General features: G+C 45.3%; 1 protein-coding gene across 1 annotated transcript in view; it reads right to left on the reverse strand.

Moving 5' to 3' along the window:
* LOC106606431 (metalloproteinase inhibitor 2) overlaps positions 1 to 5,665 on the reverse strand; it is a 60,563-nt gene that overhangs the window by 19,664 nt on the left and 35,234 nt on the right. The window lies entirely within an intron of this gene.

A 5,665-nucleotide genomic window follows, 5' to 3' on the forward strand; every position in this document is an offset into this window, starting at 1 on the left:
CATTATGTATATCTTTATATGTAGGCTATGAAGTCTCCGTTTCCATATCCTCATGGCATTATCTAAGTATGTGACTTGAATAAAGGTTGGATTTAGGCCTAATAACAAGTCACTAATTCCAAACATGTACTATCTGATGTCTACAACCTTTTAAAATAGCGCCTGCTCTTGTCATGTGATTTCCTATAAGCATTTATCCACAACCGATGGCCTACTTTGCTGTACTTTTTCCCAAGTTCAAATATCTCTCAGTGTGCTTCCACAGCCCTGTGTTGTTACTGTATAGTGAGTGCAATGTGGACCTTGTGTGTCTGGGAGCAATTTCAGTAGCTAATAGGAAACCCAAGACATCACAGCACACAAGGAAATACCAGTACACAGAGAGAAAGAGAGAGAGATAAAGAGAGAGATAGAGAGATATTTATGTTTATTTATTTTCCCTTTTGTACTATTTTGACTATTTGCACATCATTATAAAACTGTACATAGCCATAATATGACATTTGAAATGTGTCTATTCCTTTGAAACTTGTGAGTGTAATGTTTACTGTTAATTTTTGATTGATTATTTCACATTTGTTTTATCTATAGCACTTGCTTTGGCAATGTAAACATATGTTTCCCATGCACATAAAGCCCTTTGAATTGAATTTAATTAAGAAATAAAGATAGAGAGAGAGACAGACAGAGAGAGAGAGAGAATATAGGTTTAGGGGGAGGAGGGATGACATCATCCCATTAAACGTAATAGATTCAATCTGGTGGCAATTCCCCTAACGTAAGCTACCCAAACCCCTGCTTCTTTCCCTGCTCCCTGGCTTCCTGCTGAATGAAACATAATGCTATAGTCAGATATATTCAGGCATTTAGCATCCCCCTACTCCCATGCACAAAAATGGCCAGTTCCTTTGTTGGAAAAACTTATTCACCACTGGCTGCTTGAAACACCAGCAGGGAAGTTGAGGGGACTTGGAGAATTGGGGTTTGTGGCCTCCAGACTGTGTTTTGTGTTGTTTCTGGCCTGGGAGGGGGTTTGTGTGTGTGTGTGTGTGTGTGTGTGTGTGTGTGTGTGTGTGGTGTGTGTGGTGTGTGTGTGTGTGTGTGTGTGTGTGTGGTGTGGATAACATGGAGTACATGGTGTGTTGTAATAGGAGAAAGGAGGAATAAGGAAGAGAGGAGAGTTGTGGTTGGAGCGTGAGTCACTCACATTTCACTCTCTCTCTCTCTCTCTCACTCTCTCTCTGACATCATCTTTGGCGTCCATCCGCTGTTCCTCTGGGTTCTATATTTCCACTCTTTTGCGCATTGAACATTTTTGCTTGGTTGCGTTTCCACAGCTCTGTGCTGCCTGCCGGCTACCCCATGCCCATGTAAAAAAGAGAAAGAGAGAGAGGACAGCTCCCAGTCTTCCAGTCAGTTGCCACTACACAAGTGCTTCACAGCCTATTCCCATATATGTTTGTACTGCCTTGCCATTGCCAACTCCTACAGTACACACAGATCTGGGATCAGGCTAAAGGCCTCACCCATGAGACAGAGAATATATGTGGTACTTCAGTAGTTCACTATGAAGCAATAGTTAACATAGAATTTCAGTTTTAGCCACAAATAAATCATCTCTGGTCATGGTCATTAGGACAGGAAAACTATATCAGTGGAAAGATTTCCCACACTGCCCATCCTGTCACGTCCTGACTAGTAAAGGGGGTTATTTGTTGTTGTAGTTTGGTCAGGGCGTGGCAGGGGGTGTTTGTTTTGTGTGTTTCGGGGTTTTTGGTTTATGTTCTCTATTTCTATGTGGGTTTTCTAGTTTTTCTATTTCTATGTTAGTTTTGGGAACGACCTCCAATTAGAAGCAGCTGGTTGTCGTTGCTTCTAATTTATTTTCTCTTCTGTTTGTGGGTGGTTGTTCCATGTATAGTCATTGTACCTTACAGGACTGTTTTTCGTCATTCTTTTTGGTCAGTGTTCATTTCTTTAATAAATCAAGAAGATGATTCACATCCCTGCTGCAGTTTGGTCCGATCATTACGACGCTTATGACATCCCATATTTTGACCATTGTGATTCATAGTTCATACACCCTGTTTTTGATTTGTTTAAATCTCAGGCATAGTGATGCACTTCACTGAAATGGAGTGTAATGTTTGGCCATGGAAGGTGGCTTCTCATCATGAAAATTACCTGGATGCATCTTTTGGGAGGATTGGTGCTATGAGTTCTAGAAAGTAGGTGTGGGCAGTAGAGGGAACTACTGTATGGGCACGACTGGGTGTGGGAGGAGGAGGAGGAGGAAAATAAGGAGAAGGAGAAGGTGGAGGAGGAAAATAAGGAAAAGGAGGAGAGCGGAGGAGCGGGAGGAAGAGGAGGAGGAAGATGAAGAGGAGGAGAGGGGGCAAAGGAGATGTCACATCCAAGATCAAATGGCAGAAAGATGCTTTAGTCTCCGTTTTATCACAGTGATGCCAAAGCTACAGGGGCAACAGCCGAAAAAGCAGCCAGCTTCCTCAGTACTATGAAGCTCACTAATGTGGTGGGAGCCTGTTAAGATCACAGCTATGTGACTGTGTTGAAAAGTTCCAAGTGCAATTTATAGAGACATTACACTCAAAGTTTTCCATATCTTTTTAGACCTCAAAAGTAGTCTAATGTAAAGATGAGTCCACATCCCATGCCATCGGTTGTATACAGATATGTGCCTACCTCAAATGAATGGAAAAGATCAACACAGCAAATCTGGAAATTAAATGGTGCTTATCTTTTCCATTCATTTCAGATAGTGGTATAAACACTTTATTTTAAGGTAAATATATCATTAATTTGACATAAACGATGAACAACTAAACTTCCATAGTGTATCTTTAAATTATAATGACTACTGTGTATTAGCACCAGGGTTGGGTAGTAACGGATTACATGTAACAGGGATTACGTAATCAGATATAAAAAATGAAGTAACATTCAACCTAGATTACTTTTGAAAAATGTGTAATCATTCAACCTAGATTACTTTTGAAAAATGTGTAATCAGATTACAATTACAGTCTTAAAAACAGATGATAACATATTGGATTATGTGTGCTATAAGTGTTTGCCTTAAACACACTGAAATAGCAGATTTTTGGAACATCTTGGAAAGTTTGGAAATCACCTTTCAGTGGTAATGGAAGCTTTTCCCTTCTGTTCTAATCTATTGGAAATTGACTGCTCTCCTTGGTTGCTTTTCACAGAAACATTTTGTAACCACAAACGTCAGTCCCCACCCACTAAGAACTGAATCATATCACATTTCCTTAAGATCTTTGTTTTAAAAGGACATTTCTCATTAGACAACACCTTGTTCACTTCCCATCAAGCACTGGGATGTCATAACCAGCTTTCTCTTAATGCGTAACATCTGCCTATTGATGTCTTTATCATCCTGTTATGGTATGGGTGGGTTAGACGTTCAAGTGACCATTTCCTCTTTTACTGGCCACAAGCTGCTTGGTGGCTGGGTGTAATAGGCCTTTACTTTCACAATCAAAGAATGAGGATTGGGACAGCTTTCCCTGGAGGTGGACAGTGAACCTGACCTTTAGGTAGTGATGACCTTGCATCAAGAAAATGCAGCTGAGTCAGAACGTGACAAAGGATGTTGGGGGATTGGGGTTGGAGCCCATTTTGCCATGCGAATTGTCTTAAGTCGGCGCAGCCTGCCCCGGGACGTCTCCCTGCTGGCTTGGGAAAAACCTTGGATCTCTCCACCGTTCCCTCTGAGAACCAGGACTTAAGGGAGGTTTTCAACTCTGCCCGCCTCGGGGGCGACTTTATTCCCTGTCGGGTCCGGAGACCAAATTGATGGAAGGGTGTATTGAGGACTCTCTCAATGCAGGGATTATGCGTCCATCTTCCTCCCCCGCTGGTGCAGGGTTCTTCTTTGTGGAGAAGAAGGACAAGACCCTGCGTCCGTGTATCGAGTACTGGGGTCTCAATGACATTACGGTTAAAAACCGTTACCCGCTACCACTCATCTCCTCATCTTTTGAGCCTCTCATCTTCTCCAAGTTGGACCTTCAGAACACCTACCATCTGGTTCGGATATGTTAACACGGCTAGCGGGCACTACGTGTACCTGGTGATGCCGTTCGGATTGACCAACACTCCCGTTCCAGGCTCTGGTCAATGATGTGCTCCGAGACATGTTGAATCGATTTGTGTTTGTCTACCTCAACAACATCCGCATTTATCCAGGCGTCTCCTGGAGAACCAGCTTTTCGAGAAAGGTGGAGAAATGTGAGTTCCATTGCTCCACCTTCTCCTTCCTAGGATATGTCATCGCTACAGGGAATATTCAGATGGACCCTGACAAGGTGAGAGCGGTGGTGGATTGGCCTCAACCCACATCCAGAGTGCAGCTGTAATGTTTCCTGGGGTTTGACAATTTAATCCGTTGTTTCGTCTGGGGTTATAGAACCCTTGCATCCCCCTCTCTTCACTCACCTCTCCCAAGGTTCCGTTCATATGGTCTCCAGCAGCTGACCGGGTGTTCTCAGACCTCAATCAGCGATTCACTACAGCCCCCATCTTAATCCATCTGGACCCGTCCCGTCAGTTCGTGGTGGAAGTAGACGCATCAGACGTCAGAGTGGGGGCTGTCCTGTCCCTGTGTTCTGCCCAGGACCAGAAGCTGCATCCCTGCGCCTTCCTTTCCCATCGTCTTAACCCCGCTGAGATGAACTATGATGTGACAAATCGCAAATTACTCGCTGTCAAGATGGCATTAGAGGAGTCGAGGCACTGGTTAGAAGGGGCGGAACAGCCATTCTTGGTGTGGATGGACCATAAGAACCTGGAATGTCTCTGCAACGCCAAGAGTCTCAACTCCAGGCAGGTGAGATGGGCCCTGTTATTCACTCGTTTTCATTTCACTATCTTCTACCGCCTGCGGTCCAAGAATGTGAAGCCTGACGCACTCTTACATTGTACAGCCCCGCTACTACACCATCGGACCCTGAAACCATCCTCCCTTCTTCCTGTCTAGCGGCTGCTATCACCTGGGGAATCACGAGTCTGGTACGCAAGGCACAGTGTTCCCAGCCGGATGCCGGGGGAGCCCGGCTAACCGGATGTTTGTCCCGGCCTCTACCCATGCTCCTATTCTGGAATGGGGCACATTCCCTCGAGACTCACCTGTCATCCTGGCTCCCGTTGGAGTTTGGCTTTTGTCTGACAAAGTTTTTGGTGGCCCACCATGGTTCCTGACGTCTCTGTGTTTGTTGCCACCTGTACTGTGTGTGGGCAGAGAAAGACTCTGCGGCAAGCTCCGGCTGGCCTCCTTCAACCACTCCCTGTCCCTCACTGCCCCTGGTCCCATATATCCTTGGACTTCATCACGGGTCTCCCTCCGTCAGATGTCAACACATCCATCCGTACGGTGGTGGACAGGCTTTCCAAAGCCGCCCATTTTATTCCCCTTCCTATGTTGCCCTCAGCTAAGGAGACGGCCCAGCTCATGGTGTAGCATGTTTTCCGGATCCATGGACTGCCGGTCGACATGGTCTCCAATCGCGGTCCTCAGTTCTCGTCCCGGTTCTGGAAGGTGTTCTGCAACCTCATTGGGTCAACAGCCAGCCTTCATCCCCAGTCTAACGGCCAGTCGGAGTGAGCCAATCAGGACCTGGAG

Source organism: Salmo salar, chromosome 06 (assembly GCF_965601325.2).
Source record: "Salmo salar chromosome 06, fSalSal1, whole genome shotgun sequence".
In the NCBI taxonomy this organism is placed as follows: Eukaryota; Metazoa; Chordata; class Actinopteri; order Salmoniformes; family Salmonidae; genus Salmo; species Salmo salar.